The sequence below is a fragment of the Anas acuta genome, chromosome 4 (genome assembly GCF_963932015.1).
Source record: "Anas acuta chromosome 4, bAnaAcu1.1, whole genome shotgun sequence".
Lineage (NCBI taxonomy): Eukaryota > Metazoa > Chordata > Aves > Anseriformes > Anatidae > Anas > Anas acuta.
In genome coordinates this window covers 61,870,737-61,891,851 of record NC_088982.1, presented here as the reverse complement: position 1 = coordinate 61,891,851, position 21,115 = coordinate 61,870,737, and the positions used below count along the sequence as shown (strand labels likewise).

At 44.5% G+C, this 21,115-nt stretch overlaps 1 long non-coding RNA gene across 2 annotated transcripts in view; it reads right to left on the bottom strand.

Moving 5' to 3' along the window:
• The window catches only part of LOC137856333 (uncharacterized), a 44,048-nt gene extending 37,168 nt beyond the window's left edge, over nt 1-6,880 (bottom strand). The window contains exon 1 of one of the 2 annotated variants that reach the window (XR_011096358.1): nt 6,521-6,880. This is a non-coding gene — a long non-coding RNA (uncharacterized lncRNA). The remainder of the gene's footprint in view (nt 1-6,520) is intronic. The other variant, XR_011096357.1, reaches the window with a different exon arrangement.
• Between the last annotated feature and the right edge of the window lie 14,235 nt (nt 6,881-21,115).

Genomic DNA, 21,115 nt, shown 5'->3' with positions numbered 1-21,115 from the left:
TCTATCAAACAGCAGCATTAAATCATTTGCCAATTGCCAGCCTCTCTCTGGATGATTCCCTGGACTTGCAAGTCCAACACAGAGTGAGAAGAGACATCATTATGACCTCTGTAGCAAGCAGTGTTATAAATCACAGTTGCAAATAACTTTCTCACAAAGCTATGATCCCTAAGGCTCAACCTCTTTGCTGCTATTGCCCAGAGGCAGGTGTTGATGCTGGTTTCATCAAGGGTGGCCTCTGACACCCTCTTTGATGCCTTGGCAGAAATTTCAACCCTCCTACCCTCTGCAAGCAGCCAAGCACAGTAATTCTTACAGGAACGTGAATTTCTGTTCCTAAATCATGTTGGCCATAGGTTATGAAAGGTATGTTGTAACTGGAGGTGCCATAGGCATCCCAAGGAAGTGTCTGTAAGCACCTAAATACATCTTAAAATCTGACACTTCCTGGGCTTGCAATTTCATCTTATCCCTATGCTGCCTGCTAAATTCAGCCAAGTGCTCCCGTACTGTAAATGCACTTCATGCTTTGGTGCTTCCCCCTGTGGCAATGCGATTGCAGATGGAAACAGGGAAGTTTTTGTTCTCTCCCTTCCCAGGTCTCATCACACAGATGCTTTTGGTCCTCTCTCCACCCTACCAAGTGCTCCAACTGCAGCTTCATCACAGTTGCTATTCCTCATTGGACTGTCTCTGCTACACCAAGGTATTTCTGTCCTCAAGCCTCCAAATAACTGAAATTAACCAGTAAATATTTTTGAGAGTTTGTAAAAAAAATAAATAATAAAAAGATTATTTATGACAGCTAAGCAAACCTAAATGACATGAAAATTAGATGTACAGCATCACCACTATCAAGACCAAATTTCATCTTGGATGTTAAATGTGTCTGATGAGCTTGGTTAGAAAAAAATGGAGGGTTAATTTATAAGTAAGTGAATAAAATAAGAATATTTCAGGTATCTGCTATCAACTGACAATTAATAAATGTAAGGGGAAGCAAATCCCGAGACAAAATAGGAGTTGCTCAATTCAGCATAGCTCAGTTTTGGCTCTGGTGCCCCAAAAAATGGGGCACCAGACCTCAGTCAGCTTGAGACCACTCAGATCATTGAGAGAAACCATCAGGAGCTACATAAAAATAATTAGTAATAGACCACAAAAGACTTCTGAAAGTATTTTGTAATATTTGTTTGAAAGGCGATTTTGCATTTCCTCCTTATATGTATTCTAAACTAAAGCTCAGCTTGAAAAACTCTGAGGGTAGAAGTCTATGAACAGCAAGCAGTGAACTTAGTACCCAGCTACGCTAGAAAGTTTTAGTCTGAGTCATAACACAGTTGAGAGAGAAGCATACAGTTACGCTCTAAAGTCTTAAGGCAAAAGGAGATGCACCACATCTCCTGAGGAACTCTTTTAACAGTTAATTCCCTCGTTGTTAAAATCTGACCCTTTGTTTTGTAGCCTTCAGCTTTCAGCCTTCAAAGCTCGTTGCACCCATGTGTGCTCCACTGAAGAGCTCTTTAGCTAAAGAAAACATGGCTATATTCAGGCTTTGATCAAATCACTTTTCAGTTTGCTCTTTGTAAAGCGAAACGGGCAGAGCTTCTGGGCAGCTCCCACATCTTTCATTTTGAAGGGCAATCATGGAAAATGCAAGATGTTATTCCAGGGGCAGCTTCATGGGGCTCAATACAGACCTTATCCTCCCGGCCCTGCCTCTTTAGAAAGGCCATCATACTTACACAGCAGTATCTTTTACAGGATGATTAATCACACTAAAAGCAAGAAGCTGGGCAGTCTTCCTTCACCACAAATGCCAGTTATACCCCAGCTCTTCATCTTGAATCATCCTGCAAAGTCAGGGCAGCTCACGCAATCGCAAGAAGGGGACTAACACCGACCAAAAAAATATAATGGTTATCCCTGTATGCGTCCCAGTATGTGTACAGAAGGAAAAACATCAGACAGGAAAAAAAATCACATCAATATTTGGAAAAACAAAGCTAGCATATCAACACCAAAAAATGAAGCAAAACTTTCGTCCCCAGGTGTTTGCCTTCCTGCAGTTTTCCACAGCCAAGGACTGGCTTGCACTGGTTTTAAGGTGCTCCGAAAATCAAGAATTGTTGAAGACTGAAGTGCTTTTTATTGATAGAGCAAGCGAGAACTTGGTGATATGCTCAGTGTGCCCACATTGCTCCCTCCCTGCTGCGCTGGTAGGCAAATAGGTAGCAACACTAAGAAGAGACCAAAGACAATTAAAAATATTAACATGCCCAATACAAAAAGCTCCACTCACTTTAAAGCAGCACTTCATTTCATCCCTGTTTTGAAAACTTAACCCTCTCATTCACTACTGTTTTGCTTCAAAAGTGACTAAAATAGAGTGTTTCCTCCTAGCTATGGGCAAGAAGAGAGTTACAGGCTGGAACTGTTTGATGTCCATTTCACTGCAATAAGTGAGGAAAAGCACAGGGAAAAAAAAAAGTAGATGCATAGCTGTTACCTTCATTAACACCATCCATCATCACCTGTGAGAGCTGATGGGTATATTTTCCTTATATAGGTGGATATACATAAAGATAATATATATACACACAGATATACACACACAGACCTGGATATTACCCTCAGCAGAGTCCTCAGGACAGATCATATCTCTCTGCTCTGCAAACTACAGCACCAGAGTCCCAACCCTCTGTGAGCTGCTGGCTGCCCTTGTACCCACCAGCACCCACGGGAGAAAGCAGATGCAAAGCAACCCACAGCTCCCAGCCCCTGTCATCAGGCCCAGAGACTTTACTAGGGAAAAAATAATGGTTTCAATATAATATCCAGCTCCTCCAAGGAAAAGCCTCCTGTTTCATTCAACTCCCACGATGTCCCACAGCTGTGCCTTTGAATTAGACCCTTTTTCCATTGTTAAAGAGTTCTGACATTTTCTTTATTTAGCACTTGAGGTTTTACTTAAAAACACAAACCACCGAATTATAAATCCCAACCAGGAACGTGAGCCATCTGTGGATGCTTACAAAGTGCTACAGCTGGAGATACATTAGTGATGGAATATGGCACATGCAAATTCCTGCTTGGAAAATGTTTTGAAAATGCTCTTTTTTTTCTACAGAGGAGGCAAGTGACTGATTGCTTCTGTTGTTTAGGTGCTTGAAGTGGAAACCGGGCATTTCTGCTGTTGCCCCCTCATTCCTAGGTGCTAAGGCTACAAATACACAATAAAGATAAAGCGTTCCATGAAGGGTCGAGAGCTTGGCACAAAATCCCTCTCCTCCCCTTGGCCCCCAGGCTAGGTATTGGGACTAGCAGCTGGCTGCATGTCTATGTCAAACTGTCCCAGATTTTTTTTTTTTTATGATTTATTGTAGCAAAATTAAAGTTGATCTAAAAACACATGAATGAATCCAAGTTTAATCTCACTTCTGCTACTGACTCCAACTTTTCCGCATTGAATCTTCAAAACTAAAGTTCTGTCCATGTTTTGTCCTCGTCCAAAACTGAACGTAGGCTCCTGAAGAGATCACCAGTTGGAATTTAAACCACAAAACCATGATCCTGAAAAAATATCGCACAGATGTTGCCTACACACAGCTCACCAAAATTCATCAGGCACCACACTAGGTTGATAGAAAGCTTCCAGGTGCTCCAGGCCTGTTCTGCACACTGAAAAAAACAGTGCCAAGCCACCGGGTTTCTGATCACACACAACCCTAGGAACATTCTCAAAACAAGTGGGTGTCTTACCCATTGCCCCTGGGCTTGCTTCAGGGCCTCCCATCTCACAGGATTTCATGCAAAACGTGGTAAGAGCTCAGAAGGCAAGACGCAGGTACAGCCCTTGCCCTGTTGTGGTGGATCTGGGTACCTCCACCGAGCACCCCCAACACCAGGGGAGAAGAGCACTAACCTTCCTTCCAAACAGAGTTGCTGTGCCACAAGAAGACAGCTTCAGCTGGGCAAGTAACCGGAAAGATCTTGTGTTCCTCCCTCAATCCAATAAATAAGCGTATGCATTAAAAAATAATGCATGGTTGGACTGACCCTTTCCAGCTCATTGGCTGCGGAGAAGTATTTTGAAAATTACTTTGATACATATTTACCCAATGGACCAGAATGATTCGCTTTGGCACATGAATATACCTTATTAAAAGCTGCTTACACCCAGGTTACTCAACCCAGCCCTTTTTTTCACCTCTCCAGAGCACACATGAAATACAGCATTCATTACGTGTAGGTCTGGGGGACCCACTTCATTTCTCCCATCTCCTCCTAGAGGAAAGGGGGTGCTTTAAAAAGAGAACGATAAAAATAGTGCCAATTAGCGCTGCAGATGCTATGAACTGGCAGAAGGAAGTGGATTTGTAACTGGAGCCAGCCTAGGGTGGCAAAGGGAGCTGTGGGTGCAATTGGCCTTCTTCCTACCCTCTGTATAAAGCTGTCTGCAAAGAAAGCATCCAGCTCCCCAGGGTGCAGAGACCCCTGTGGCAACGTGGTCTGAAAAGGCTCGATTTTCAGCGGGAGGAGAAGAGATTTCCATTATCTTCATGCTCTGTGCCAGGTCAGCTCGCCCGCTCCGTGAGCCCGCAGCGCTTTCTGTGCCGGGGCCAAGCAGCACCCGAGCAGCCTCTGGGAGGAGAAGTGCCTTAATTGCTGGTAATGCAATAGCTCCACTTAGCACCCGCAAAGCAATTCAAAAATGGAAGCAAACACTTTCTGGCTACACATTTAGGGAGCAGCCGGCTGTGTTGGCATGTTACTCCATTACTTAACCACTGGGTCATGTATCTGTGACTACAGATGGCTTTTACATCCACACCTCTTAAGCAGCATCTGATACCATCACCCAACCCCGGCCCAAAGGGAGGAATGCATCCGTTCTGACCAGAAAGACTTTTCCTTTAAATTAAATACCATCTCAGCCAAGGCCTCAAAAGGTTTTTCTGTGGCTCCATTAGACCCATGGAAGCAGCCTTCCTCATTTCTAGCACATGAAGAAGTGTTCGGCTGCATCTCTGCCATGCAAAGGACAAGAAACAGCAAAACAAAACACAGCACAACAAACAAACTTTCCCCATCAATCTCTCACAGGAACCCCAGGACACACACACACACTGCTTCCTATGGAGTACTTCTAGCAGTTTCTTAATGATTTTTTTTTCTTGATCTCTCTTTTACCTGCGTGTTTTCTTCCAGGCATCTCCAGCGCATCTGTAACCTCTGAGGAAGGCTTCAACAACATCCTGACGCAGGTATTTACACCATGAATCTGCTAGCCTTAATGCTGATAGGGCTGTAGCAGCACAGCCATTGGCTCCACAGGGAAGGCAATGTGGAAGGTCACCAAAAAGTGCTTTGGGCTACCTGAGCCAACACACTAGCAACGTCAGTGGTAGTTACAGATATAAAAGCAGATTGTTTTACATCAGTCCCACAGAGCATCAGCTTATCAAGTATCAATGTGAAAATATTCATGCTATGGATCCAGGCACTCTGTGGCCCGGGGAAGAAGTGGTACAGCTCACAGACTCACACTTGGCTTACTGTGGACACACAGGCTTCAGCAAATGCCTCTGTAAACACTTGCGGTCTCTCATCCTCAATCACACACTAAGCACCTAAATACCTAAACTTTACCAGAACTACTCCCTTACTTAAATATTTTGATGCCTGTGATAATATAGTCAATACTTCACCTCACTGAAAGAATTTGGTCCCCAAATTAAAAACTGAGGCATTTCTTTATTTCCCAACTTTCACCTTGTTCCCACACCTTTCCGTGAAGCATATCCTTCTCTCTTTCATCCAAAACTGCTTCCAAAGCTCAGGGACACACTTGCCAATAGAGCAACCACCTAAAGTGCACTTTTGCAGCAAACAAACTTACTGCCCGTGCTGCTTCACGTGAAGCTAGATACCTCACCCCAGCAGTGCTGCTACAGGAGTAAGGAAAGTTTTGCTTTCTTCACATAAAAATATTTAACTGTCTCAGACCTCATTTGCTTGAAGAATCAAGCCTTCCCTTCTCCTTGGCTACCCTGCTACTTCTTATTAATGTTAAGGATCTCCATGCTTTTGGAAGTAACCCTGGAATAAACTTGGAAATGTAGTATTTAGCAGGAAGAAGAAGGAGCAAAGCATCAACACTCAGAGCAACATGAAAAATCAGTTCAAAGTCTTCATTCTGTGTCAGGGTTGGAGAGCAGAAGGTTTCTTGGATTTTATTTTTAAAGTTCCCTACCAAACAACACTATTTTTTTTAATGTTTCTTGAAACTATGAAGCAGGCTACCTCTCACTTCAGTAACACATACACTAAAGAGGAAAAAGCTAAAGAGGATGCAGGGGAAAATAAAACCAGCCCATTTCAGAAAGCCCCAAAAGAGAGACAAAGAACAAATTAATCTTATTTTCTAACAAGAGCAAGAAGAGATGATTAGTGTAATGAAGGAGACAAAGAAAGAGGATTTTCAAAGATGACAACTATACACCTCTCAGAGGCTTACCTGGCAGGACTGCCTGTGGAGCAAGTTAATCAACAGAAGAAAATTCACCAAAATTCAGCTCCCAGCCTCTCCCATAGCTGGACACCAAACTCCTCTGAAGCTAAAGCTGCTGGTTTTAGAGGCTGGCTCCAGGCCTCTCCAAAACGAGTCCTAATGAAACACAGGTGATGCTAGCTGGGTGGAGTTTTTAAGCCTGCTACTCCAGTTCAGCCAGGCCATTTGTATCTGTTTTGGGTACTATTTCCCAGCACTGCAGGTGCACCAGTTCAGAGTAAAGCATCAGGCAATAATGAAATTGACTCTTTTTAGAAGTTAACATTTCTCACAGTTTACCATGATTAGAGATGTATTTAACCTGCCACCAGTGCTGGGGAACACAGCATCGTAGCAGGAAATGCTGGTTGTTTTAAAACATTTTCTCTTGAAAATGTGTTCTTAAATCCATCAGTTGGAACAATGCTCCTTGCCAAAGGAGAAAAAAACACACCCCAGAAATGAAAGGAACAAAATGTGAATTCTATGGCAAAAAAAAACCAACACATTCAGGTTAACATTTTGAACCCAGGCATTAGAAAATACAAGGTTATAGTTGCTATAGCGACTACAAATCAATTACTTTACACACAGCTATTACAATATTAAAGTAAACACGTCCGCAGTCAAAACTACTGCGTGGCCTCGTGGGGGCTAAGTTAAAATTGTTGTGGAGCCCAGAGCACGGTGGTAATGTAAATGCATTATTACATGATTTTTTTTTTGCTTTGCATTTCAATCTGTTAAAGGCCCTCAGCACTGCAACACAGTTGAATGGGGGGAGTGGGATTTCTTGTCCCTAAAACCTGTCCAATTTGGCCTTGCACAGGTCTAAATAACTACAGGGGACACGGGCAATGGCAACTGAGATGAGAACTGCCAGATTTTCGAGAATACTCTGACTTTCACCACATCACGCTACTCATGGTGAGTCTCTCTACATGGCCTTCAAGAGTTTTAAGTATCTGTTTGTGGATGGTGAACACCTCCAAAAAGTCAGCTGCAAGGATGGGCGCTGCCTCTTTTGTAGTGTGCTTGTTATGAGATGCTGCTTACACAAAGCATGCTGCTTACAAGCTCCAAATCCATAGAAATATCCAGTAAAAGTAACATATTTTCCTTTGGGTCCTAATGGCTCTTAAAAGCTGATTCTTACCCATGTTAAAAGAAGGGTATCACTACAACTGCATGTGTTAGAGCTCTAGCCCGTTTTTCACTTGGTAAGTGTCCTCTGGGGAGGGCAGCAAACAAAAATCCAAATTTCGGAGCTACGTCCATGCAGCTCAGTCCAGATGTGACACTTTGGACTTGCTGGAGGGGGCGGGGGGGAGAAAATTCAGACCCATCCATGTAACTTAATCATTTGTGACAACATTCAGAAAGTCTGAGAGCTTATTGATTTGTTTTATAATCATATTGTACATCCTTAAGAGCTGAACAAGTGCCTGATTTAAATGATTGGCTGGATTTTTTTTTCCCAGTTCATTTTACCAAAGGCTGATAGCACTTGCGTATCACAATTAACACACATGCAGTTCACATTTGGGCTATCAGGTCTTCCACTGTTAGAGACAAAAGGCAAAGCAAACGGGATGATGTCTGACAATTCACCCGACCTGCTTTTTTCTTATTTTTAGGATTGTTTCAATTTTTTTAAATTTTATTTTTCCTGCCTGCTAAGAGGCAACGATCCCATTTGCTTCTGCCTTCACCCGTTTTGCATTACCCTCTGCATTCTTTCTGTGCATCTCCTTCTCCAGCATTGTCTACAAGTGGGAAAAATGGGCTGGAGGTGGCAGGGAAAATGGGGGTGGCCAGTATTGCCACCCAGCCCTCAGCCCTGGCTTGCTAGGGGGATCACCCAGGAGCCAGGTAGGTGGGTTCTCCTGCAAAAGGCTGGCCTGTTTTGCAGCAAAACCTAATTTATATGAGGACATGTGGTTTCAGTCAAGACAAATGAGCATTTTCCCAGGAAGAAAGAAAAAAACAAAAGATGTTTAACTGGAAAATTCACAACCAGCCTTAGTGTTAAAATAAATATGATACTCTTCTCATTGTGGATCCACAATTTGTTTGCTTTTGCAAGCACAACTGTTTTCCCACCTATTTTCCCTTATATTCTCTCACATTCGTGTTTATCAGTTACGCACAGAAATAAAACTGTTTTATGGTGAATACCCTCATTAATGTGTTTTAAACACTGTTGACTTTAAAATGATCCACTCCAAAGCCCTAAAGGCATTTTCAAGATTAAAAGTACCATTCCCCTTTTAGCACTATGTGAAAGCACCAGGTAGAAGGCAGAGATAGGGGAAAGCCATTTCCAAAGCTGAAAGGGATTCAGAAGATTTAGCTACAGCCTATCCAGCTTAAAATAAAGTTACAGCCCTGTCCTTTCCAATGGCTCATGTCTCTGACAGCAAATGTCATTAAAGCCATACAGAGAGGCATTGCTACTTGTTCTGAATTGCTGAAACTTGACGACTGAGAAAATAACGCCAGCTAATGCGTCCCTCCAGGGCCAAATCCTTTAGTGGATTTTTTCTGTTTGGGCAGGGCATACTGCTAAGGGGAAGTGGTGCAAAAGGAAGAGGTGTCTCTGGGTACTGCGTGCACATCTTGATGGCATCGTCAAAACTGAGACTGCCTTGGCTCTGAGGATTCATGTTGTTTTCCAAAGGGGTTAAATGATGCTTTAAATCAAGTGACCAGGATGCACCAGAGTGATCTCCTACCTCATTCACCTGTGGCGAGCTTTAAACCTACTTCTGCACATACACATACTCAAACCACTTTTGCTTTCAAGTTCAGCTTTGCTCTTACTGAAAAAAATAATTTGTATGTCAGACCACACGAGGTGACTTCCATGCTTCCATGCCTAGACTTGCTGCATAAAAGCCTCCCTTCTCCTTGGGTTTGCAGAAGGAAACCAGCTTGAGGCCCTATCTGCAAGCTGGGGAATGCTTCAGCGTCCTTGTAACTCACCTGCTCTTCTCTACGGTGCAGTAATACTGCATTTTTTGGCACTCCCTGAACAGTGCCTTCTGATTTTACCCCAGAGCCCATGTGGGTGGGATGCAGAATCATCCCCGGGACCTGAATCTGAGCTGTCTGTTCCTACGGCTTCTTCCTGCTCCCGGTCCGTGGTGCCCGACACGCGTCTTCAGAGCAATAACGAAGCTGTCAGCTGCAACCAGCCTTAGTGGATTACCCATATACATTTTGTTCCTGTAAAGCCTCTATTAAGGATGCCATTCTGTGATACATATTTAAGTCAGTATCTCTGCACCACGGTTGCCTGCGTGAAAGAAACCGAGAAACTATTACTGTGAAATTGCCTGCAGCTCTTGAGCACAGGAGGTAGCAACTGGCTAATAGTTTCTTAGACAGCCCTGGCAGATGTGTCAGGTTGCTTCGCAACTGCGCACCTCGTGGGAGAGCCACGCACACAAAGCTCCCCCCTCCTAGTGTCCCCAGCTGTAATTAATCCATAGCATCATTTCTATAGTGTCAGCAGCACCATATGGGCCAGGCGCTATTTTGCAGGACTAACCAAAGCGGAGGAAGGTTGCAATTATGTGCCTGATTATTCTCCAGGGCAGCTATCAGCTGTTTTATGGAAGGCAGGAGAGTTGGAGAAGGGTGGAATGCCATAGATGTGGCCAAGAGGAGGAGGATGATGAGTTGAAGATGAAACAGCTGGATAAACCTACCTCTCACCTTCTCTACTGCCACTGTCTTATGTGACACTTCTTCCAGGCTTGCCTACACCGTAAAACCACAAAAGCAGCTTCAAAGAAAGATGTATCACATCTATTCGGCCTTAACCTCGCCTAGTTGTGCACCATATGGGATGCCTTGAGTGAGCATTTAAGGAAAGTGCCTGGACATATTTCTTCGGTACCAACATAACAGCCTCCTCTTCCCGAGGCGTATAAAGAGCTCCGGGGAGTTCCCAGTCAGAGCTGAGTGCCCAGCTCCCCACTGGTATTTATACAGTATAGCACGTTATGAACCTTTACAGCTCTTGCTTTGGGTGCAAAACACTTTTAATTGTCTTTGAAAGCCCTACCCTGTAGAAAGACAGAAGCATTTTTAGCACAGAACAGCCTCTCTAACCCTTTATTAAAATCATTCTGTGGGCAATGCTATTATTCACCAATTATCTACTTAATTTATACGTCTATATTATATGCATAATCAGATTACACATAAGCTGATTTACCCAAGGAGACAACTGAGAAAGATTAAACGTTGCATTTTGCTGCTGGCATTGCAAAACCCCCTCCAGCACCCTGAAGGAGAGGCCAGGCGGTCCTCGTGCTCCCCAAAGTGCCCCAAGGGCAGGCAGACGTTGCGACTGCCGTGCCTCAGTGCTCTGGGCAATGCAGGGCAGCCACCCCCAAGGCTCCAGGAAAAAATTCTGCCAAACCGAAAGACCGAGAACTTCTTCCTTCCCTCTCCCAGCCACGCAAAACTTGAAGTTTAACCAGGAACACTTTGTCATCGATTCAAAGCAGGGAGAAAGAGTTTATGCTTAAAAAATAATAGCAACTGCTTGTATTTGACTATGCCTTATAAAGACAGCTGAAATAAAGCAGTTATGATCTCTGTGACAGTCACTACTGCTAATGCCTATCATAAAAGCCAGTAAGGAGGCAGATATGTTGATTTATCATGCATAGCTGCTCCCATATATCTACTTTCTAATAAAAATCTGTGGAATTATTGCTTGCACTGAGCTTCATGCACCCATATTTGTATTGCTAACCTCTCCTGGAAGATTTCAAAGCTTTATTTATGGGAGGCTTTTATCTACCCCTAGGAAAAGCGCTCACAATGGGAGTGTGCCAGCCCCCGCGACTCGAGCCCGTTAGACTGCAGATTTATACCACCCAAATTCCTCAGTGGAGAAACACGATCGTTTCTGAGCTCTCGATTAAAGCATGACTGCCGATAAAGCTCATGATTGCTGTCACTGAGGATACTGGTGACCTGGGACTTTTGTACAAGTCCTGTGTAAGTCCTCCAGCACTGTCCCTTTGGGCAGGCCCATGCCTACCACTGAAGATCAAGCTCTCCTTTTAGAGCTCTTAAGATTTGTTTCACAGCTGTTTGTTGCTTTTTTTTTCCCCCTCCAACATATCACTTTCTTACTTTCTTTTTAATCTTGTCATATACGGATTTTATTTATTTTTTTTTTAGATTTTAGATTTTTTTAAAGCTTTTATTATGTACACACAGCATGTGCTGAGAGGAACGATGCGTTGTTTTGAGCCAAACTCTCTTAACTAAACTCTTCTGGATGTCGTTGGTTCCTATCTTTTCTCTAGCATTCTACCAGGGTTGAGAACCAAAGAGATACAGCGAGTGCCATACTCCAGAGCTACAAGGTTGTGAGATGAAAAAGGCTGATACTTTGGAGAAAAAAAACAAACAGGATTTCCCGTGCAAGGCCTGCTTGAGGACGCAGGTGAATGCGGCAAGAAGCAAACTCCTGATTCCAGCAGCAGTTTGGAGCTGCATCCACCCTGTTGCGCCCCACAGACCCCAAACATGCACTGAAAGCCCCTTACTTCGGATATATCCATCCTTAGCTGGCACATTGTCATGCCTCTGACTCTGATCATGAGGAGGGGTCAGCATCAAGCATAGCTTCTTTCAGGACAAATATCCCAAACCAGAGCTCTCTCTGGAAATATTTCTACATGGGGGTTCTTTCACAGATTTGGGACACCATGTCCCATGTACGTTTTTGCAAAATCCCTGCAAACAATCGTGCAATACGTGCTTCTGTGTGCACAGCACTGAAGGGGATACGTGAAGGGCAACATGCTCAATACATGGCATTATTTAGGGGGAGGATTCATTTAGCACTCAACACTCTTCTTCTAAACAGCAGGATTTCTGCTTTAGAGTCACCTTCCAAAAACTAACTGTGGCTCCGCTTCCTACCTCAAAACCAAACTGCATTCCCACTGTATTTGCTCCATCTCAGTCAAAAAGCAGAGATCAGTGTTAGTTAGGGATTAAACACAACTCCGACAAAAAAAGTAATTAGCATTGGCTAATTAATCAGACATCCTGCATGAGTGGATTCTCTAAACCAACGGCAAGGACAGCCCATGGGAAAGCAGTGCCCAGTGTGCATGTCTTACTCCCAGAAATTTGGGTGAAGAGTGAATTCTCATCTCTCTCCCCTGAAGAAAACAAACAAACAAACAAAATAACATGGCAAGTCATAAAATAAGAATAACTTTATTCCACTTCAGCTGTCCAAACCAAAATGAAAAACATTTCAAATTTGTTTTTTTTTTTTTTTTTTTGTGCATTTCTCAAAAACTGCTGTATATGGAAAGAACTACCAACAGTTTCTCCCAAATTTTCATTTTTGATTAAATCTCTTTTTGATGCGCTCAAGGATGAAACGTATCAAGTCAAGGAAATAACTGTGTGAGCAATTTCCAAGAATAATCAAGATTTACAATGACCTTTTATTCTAGGCAAGCAAAGGCATGCGGTATGATGGATACAGAAAAAAAATTACTGAGAAACAAGAAAATTTGCATCTCGTACCAGCAGCAGCAAAGGGGGCACTGAAATGTGCTCGCTTTACACAGAGGGCTGCAGTGCCATGTCATCACAGATAAATGAAGGGCTTGTATTAAAAATGCATAATTTAATCAAGAGGAAAAACTGCTAATCAGATGGAAATATGCAGACCTGATATTGATTTTTTAATATTAGTGTTATTAAATCCTGCTATAATTTCTTACAGAATCACCCAAATGTAAATTAATATAAGGAGAAACAGTTAACCAAATTACAGGCGCAGATCAAACATTCCTGCTCGTTCACGAGCGTCCCACCGACTTGTGGTATTAGCAGTGGCATAAAAGGCTTAGTATGAAATACGACGGGCACTGATCAAATGGTCTCCCCCCACTCAGAGCAGCTCAAAAACAGCCCTGATGCAGATCTTGGCATGACCCAGGCCGTGGCCACGGGGCTGCCAGCTCTGCTCAAGCCAGCCCACGCCACCAGGACCAGGAACTCACTCGCTGCACATAACGAGCTTCCAGAATTAATACCTGCCCTCAGAAACCAGGTGGGCCAAGCAGCTGTGCAGAAAGGGACCGCCACTTGCCAAGCGAAACAGCCCTGTGGGGTTAACGCTAGGAAAAGACCCCAAGTCCCTGCTCTCATTTGAGCCTTTCTGATGTGGCAAACCTCAGCGGAGAGAGATGTGCTTGCCTTGAAACTCTGCCAAGGAACTCGAGTCTCACATTACAGAGAAGCCTGTTTCAGTCTGCTCGAATTACAGCAAGAAAGTAACTCCGTAGCACCATTCTTCCAGAAAACAAAGAATTATTAATATTGACTCAGGTTATAACAGTGCCCGGAGGCCCTGGCCCCACTGTTTCAAGCAGCATAGAAACACCAAAAAAAAAAATACATGTATTCCTTTTTTTTTCCCCTTGTCAATTAGAGCACAATCACTGTAGAGCAGATACTATTTGCTTCCATTTGTACAGCACCTTGTGCCACACAGTCCTCATCTTTCAGGCAAATCTGAACACACACCACACACGCACACACACACAGAGGATCAAAACAGGTACCAAGCATTTAGCATTAACGCTGATTCCTACCGACCCTTTATGTGATATTCACGTACAAGAGAAAAAGAAGCTGTGCAGCAGGGAAGCAAGAGGAATTAAACAGCACATGTGGCTGGTAACGTACAAAATTGCTCATTTTGCAAAAAGAGCTGGCCACTCTTTTAGACAAAAAGCTGATGTCACTCACACTCCCTACTTCTTTTTCATTTTATGGTATTTAAGGGTGTTTGTGGCGCTGATCACACGAGGAGATAAATAAAGCCATGCCAGATTCCCCCTGCCTCCTTTCTCTCCCCGTTTTCAGCAGCCAGTGCCTCCCACTGATCGCACGTCCCGCACGAGCGTCGCACCACAGCACCATGCGTGCAGCCAGCGGCAGCAGCAGAGAATGGCCAGGGAGCTGCTGCTGTTCTAGCCTCCCTGCTGTGTTACACCAGCGTTAATGAGGAGTAAATAATAATAATGAGTCAGCTTTCTGCAGTTTATAGCAAGGTATTCAATACTCGCTGCAGTCACTGGCAGCACAGAGTAGGTTTCCAGAGGCCCCTACCCGACAAACATTGCAATCCTGCAAACTCCATGTTCTGGAAGAGCAGCTGAATGGTAAACACTTCAAAGCACCCATCCTGCTGAGCACCAGGATTAGGAACTCCTTTGCAGATGGCAGATGAATGAAGCTGGAGCGAATGCTCGCCCTCATGGGTTGCAGCCTGTTTCATGCAGCGTGTGCCTGTGCCTGACAGCACCTTTCTAACCAGAGAAATCCTGCAGCAGAGCCCTGCTGGTTTGCAAGGTGGGTTTGGGAGTTAGCAGATGCAGAAAAATCCTCAGTATTTTGTGGGTGCCCTGGCTGAAAGGGTTGTAAACCAAGGCACTGCATGTGCCCTGCACTTCTTACCCAGGACCCACTTCTGCTTCCTACCACAGCAGCCAAAAATCAAAAGGAGAAACCCAAATACCTCTAAAAGCAAGTTTACCCCAGTCCTCAGGGAAATCCCCCAGGTTTAGGAAAAGCAACCAGAGCACAGTGCCGTAACCAGACCCAGCAGCGTGGCAGCAGGGAGGGTTACATATCTGCACTGCTCGCATCAGACCCCTGCCAAGCATCAACAAATCCCTAAATGACCTCCCAATATCGAGCGGTGCCTTCATCGTGCTGTAAAAATCTCTGGGACTAATCGAGATGTTAGGCAGAGTTACTCCTTGCTGATTTGGGTCAGAAAGCACGGGGCAGTTCCCAGGCTAACAAGCACGGTCCCAGGCTGCCTCTCCTGTCTGTGACAAAGAGCTGGCACAGCTACCTTTGGATTTGAGGACTTCTGCTGTCCTCACCCTCCTCATCGTGCAACTGAGAGAGAACTTGAGGAGCTGGGAGGTGGAGGCACCCAGACAGACTGACGGCAGCGTGGACAGGCCTCTGGCCCTCTTGGATGCTGTTGGCTTGGACAAACGCTGTTCAGGGTGATCCCCAGAGACATGGAGAAGCTAAAGCCATAGCATTGCCTGAAACTCACAAAAGACCAAAGCACTGGTATCACCATCCTGTTTCCAGTGCCTTTTTGATGTCCCCTTTATTCTATGGCAGCTGTTACCATTAACCAGGAATTGAAAACGTGGAAGGAATATGCAAGAACAAATCAAGAAGACAGTTCTTTAACTCCTTGAAGGTTTGGGGAACAAAAAACTGGGAATAAGTATTAGCAATTGAATTCCACTTCATTAGAGGGCAAACCATTTCTGAAAGAAGAAATTCTCATCAAGACAGAAGTACAACAGTTGAGCAACAGGTCTGGAAGGGAAAAAAAAATGACGGGGCTTTCTGCTTAAAGCTTTACAGCAGTCTTCTCTGGCGCTTTATTGGCCTCTAGTGGAAAACAGGAGCTATGTCTCGTGATCGCAGAACTTCATTTACAGAGCACAGGGGAAAAAATACCACTCCCCATACGGAGTTTGTATATATACTTGATGGAGGAATCAATGCAAGCAACTAAAAAGGACAGCCAGTCTGCCTAGCTACACACAGGCTTGGTATTGCAAACATTCAGGGAAGACATTGAGTTAAACATTAGTTCTTTTCTACGTGTGTGACTTGCCATTTAGGCGTGCTTTTTAACTGCCTGCCATAATAGAGTCAAATACAATTTCACCTGCAGAGGCACTACAGTTGGCAATGTTTGTGCTGGAAACGGAGCCACTGAATGTGCTGTGCTGAAATTTAACTCTTCTGGCACTCTGAGCGCAGCAGCTTGGCTATGGATTAGACCCTGAAACAGGGAGTTCAGCCACTGTCTTCGGTAAACACGGGCTCTCAAGATGAAAACGTGCCTGTATAGAGCAGACTGATTGTGATAACAGTGCTACCTAGGTATAAATTTGGTGAATCGAAACCCATTGCTCTGGTTTCTATGGATATAAACAAGAAGACAAGTCTCCTCGATCAATTAAAAACACAGGTAATAACCCAAAGACAGCAATAAGCAGGATCACAGGCACCAGCCTCTGGAAAGGTGTCAGTAGAGGGTAGGCAGCGGGCTCAGTACAGAGACCTGAATAACACAAAAGACCAAGTCATCTGTTGGAGCAAGCACAGAGCTCTCAAAACCAGAACCAGCTATAAAGCAAACACTGCCCCTGGCAGAACTGTGCACACCAGAAATAAACAGCTACCTCCTGAGCAGAGAAGGAATGCAGCTTGCTGCTGTGTGCCAACCTCCTTCGGCTGAGTACAAACTTGTGTGCATGCTGCCAGCAGCTCCAGGGGCTTGGTTTCCCCCTCCAAAGCTCACCTTCCAGAGCCAAGGGCTGTGGCGAAATGACCACACGGACACCAGGGTTTCTTCAGATGGCAGGAGCAAGCTGTGCTCAGCAGCAGCCCCGCTGCTTGGCCACCGTTCAGTAGGGGCACGGCCCTGCCTGCAGCTCGAGGGATGCGCCTTCGATTGATTCCCCACGCGAGCAGCATGTTCGGGAGCCCAGGTGTGCAGGAAAAGGGCAGGCAGCAATGGGTACTGTCAAAACTAGGACAAGCTTGCTAAAACATCACAGCTTAAGAACAACATTTCCTATATATTTTGGTTGGTTTTTGCTTGTGTCCCTTTGCTTGTTTCCAGCACCCATTTCATCACCCTTTATGCTAGCCAGGGGTATAGGGGCACACCACTAGAAGCTTCTGTGGAGGCCAAGCTACCAAAACCAAACCAAACCCTATGCCAAAACAGCACGGTACGCATCCAGAGTGAGAGTATGTGAACCACCTCGCAAGTCTGAAGACATATTTCTGAAAGCCAAGCTCAGTCTTCTGACTTGCTTGTTCTGAGCGAATCATTTGCATTCCCCATTTACCTTCAAGGAGAGGGAGGAAGAGACATCCACCAACCACCAAAAGCTATATTCTTGATATTTTTTGCCAGTTCAGAAGTGTTCATACCGCTCACACCCTGCATGAACGTGAGGGAGAGAGGGAAATGTAACCAGCAGCAGGGAAACTCTAAGCAGTAAATACCAGGCTACATCTTGCTCAAGTTCCCTTGGCTCTGGGCTGGTCCAAGTGCCTTTTTCCCACATCATTTAATAGGAAGTAACCTAAAGCAACCTGATTTTCATGCCATAAGTTTGAAATAATCAGGCATGGGACTTGAAGCTTTTGAATCCTCCAGGCTGGCTGAACTCCTCTCTGTAAATCCGATAAATTAGTTAAATTAGTTATATTATGTTCATTTCCTTTATGAGAGGGGAAAAAAAAAAAAAAAAAAAAAAAAAAAAAAAAAAGAGAGAGAGAGAGAGAAAGAAAAGAAGAAAGAGAAAGAAAGAAACAATCCATTTGAGCTGGAAAAGTCTTCTCCCTGCCTCTTGCACAGACTGGGATCTCAGGAAAAGCCCTAGAAAGCAGGTATGATGGCAGCAGGACCAGCAGGTGGTGGAGCTTCACCAGGCTGAGGCAGCACTAGAGGTTGTTGCAGCACAGGAAAGCTTTCCCTCGTGCCCAGAGAGACAGATGGAGAGTTTTCCATACCTTGCCCTTTGGCTTTCTTTGCACACAAAATATAACTCACTCCACAGTTAATTTCTCAGGCTGCAAACTATTTGGCCCTGGTTTGATGTATATTTTTTCAGTTAAGCATATGTGTGTGTGTGGATAATACCCTGCTCAGAACAGAAAAGGGGAAAAAAAATCACACGATCCTTAACAGACGAGTTTAAACTGCTTATCTGCAGAGGAGTAAGTCTTATTTTAGTAACAGCTGAATCACATAAGAAAGCAGTCACAGTTGTACACCAGCAGACCCCAGAGCAGCGTAACTAATTTGCTTCCTCCAGGAGAGAAGGATCCTCGTACCTTGAGGTACTGAAAATACACAAGGGGCTGGCATGGTAAAACCAATCCTGAGCTGCCAAAGGCATGCAATAAATGTAATAACCTCTTCTGTCACCGCCAGACAATGTAGATGGAGCTCTGGCTACGAGCCTTTGCACCCACCACATCTCAAAGCACAAAGGAGCACAAAAGCTCGGAGTTGGCTCAGTGATACCAGAGCATCAGTTTTGTGAATCACAGCACACTGCGTGCAAGTCGTGCATGTGCCGTGCCTGTGACCGAGCTACAACATCACCACCAGGAGGAACTCCTCTCAGGGCTAGGATTTACCAGGCGAATGTGCTGCCCTCTTGAACGGGAAGAGGGTTCAGGGTGAGTAGTCAAGGTAGTTGGTCACTGCCATGTCCAAGGCACAAGGGGGTCTCAATATAACCTTAAAACACTGCCCTACTGCCTGTGCAGTGCTGCTCAAGGTGTGTTACTGCTAAAAAGGGGCATGATTTCCCTTGATGGCTGTAGAAGCATTCCAGGTGGTTCACGCATTCACTGGTTTGTGTTTTGTTGTTGTCTGTTTTTGCATTAAGATAAAAAAAAAAAAAGTTTAATTTTCCTACATGCAGAGAAATTCAACTTCATGTCTTCTGTTATGCCCTACAAATCACCCACTTTACCTGTTTATCACATCTTAAAATTGAAGCACATCTGTGATCACTGGGGGAACTAGAAAACCCCTGAGCAGAACTGAACCACTGCTTCCCCTCGCTCCTCTCCCCCCAGAAGAGCCAATACAGGGATAAAATGCAGACTCATTGCTTCCTGAAATTTAATACTGGGTCAATGTGTAAAGGTTACTGGAACTGCCCTCCTGTGAAATTATGAACAAATCTGACTGACGTATGAAGGGCTGACCTAAGTTCTGCTTCTTTCAAGTAAAGACAGGTAAAAAAAAAAAGGTGTATTAAGGATCTTCCTGCTTATCAAAACGTGGTATGTTGTATACGCGCTCAGTGCTTTGTTTCTGTCCAAGGCATTGATTTAATTAAAAAGAAAATGCCACGGAGCGTTCTAAATGAAGGCTTCTCCACTCCAACTTAAACGCTGTGGCAAAGAAAAGCAGTAACAATTCCTTATGTCAGACCACAGGCACAGGAGAGCACGACCCTGACTGAATGCTCAAGGTGAGGGGAGAGAGTGCCGAGCTCCATTTCCTGCTCGGGGAATCCACAAAGCAACCTGAGCAGCAGCTCACCAGGACGAAGCAGTTTCAGGCCCTCTGTGCAAACACAGCACCATCACCATCCTGCTCCCGCTTGGCACAGCACATGGTGCTATGTGCACACGTACCCAGGGACACAGAAGGGCAGCGTACAGCCCGAGCAATGGGAAGGGTGTCTTAATCAAAGGGGGTCTTAATTGAAAGCCCGATTCTCCATTGCTCTAATTGTAAGTGTGAGCTGGAATTGAGACAGGGCTTCATGAACCACTGCCGTCAACAAGGCACTTGCTGGCACCCAGCGATGCCTGAGCATGGCTGAAGGGAACGCTATAAGGGGAGTTTATAAAACCTTTCAGGACTGGCAAACCCCTCTTGCTCTCCTCTCTGTAGCACTGTATACCTCAGTATGCTGTCATTCTCAGCACAGGTCGCTGTTGCTCAGGGATGCGTTTATTCTCACCCTCCCACCTTTGATTTTATTCCTTCGTTGCCAAAATAATTTTAAGATTTAAATGCCAGACAACTCTACAACACTTAGCTTGTAAAAAAGTGAGTTCAGCTGAGGCAAAGGTACCTAAAAATAACAACAAAACCCCACACTAAGTACCCAGCACTGTGCATGGCATACTTGAGCCCAACTGGGATTTTAAATGATTCCTAGAGAGACCTACTTTTATCACCAACAGTAAAGGTTTTTGAGAAAATGAGCTAGTTGCTGTGGAATTAATAATAGATCTATGCAGATTGATATTCCCAGGAGATAAAGAGAAAGGAGAAAAAATACTAAAATCTGATGCTCCTGGCAAATGAAAAACTAATGGACCGTATTTTCCCCAAGGGATGGGAGGTACTTCCATTTTATTTCGCACTGATGACTATGCCAGATCTGCTGTAACAGGTAACACAGAGGGAGCGCCATCTCCAGCTGAATGGAAACACCTTGGAAATTTCACAGAGAAGGCAGAGGGGAGCGAAAGGCATCAAACACCAAAACTCAAGAGCACCAAATGATGGTGACAGTGCAGCAGAGTTTGGCTCTGTTTAGGATTTACCTCAACTCTACAAGATTCCTACAGCATCACCAAGCTGGACTTCCTGTATACCTGTGGCAGGAAGAGCAGTGATTGGCAGTGGGACCAAAACCATGGTCAGTCAGGAACCCTGTTTTCCAAAGCCAATCTGTATTGGCATATTTCAGTTCCAAACTCCTTTTAGAAGAAGTTTCAACACCACCGATGGAAGTTAGATTTCACTGGGGACATCCTTGAAAGCACTCAGTGCAACTCCCTCCATACATATTTACAAGTCAAACTCCTCAGCTTCATGCAATTACACCTGAGTTTTCAACATTGCACCAACTACCATAAAATTCATTCTTAAATGATTTAGAAAGGCAGAGGAATCAAAAC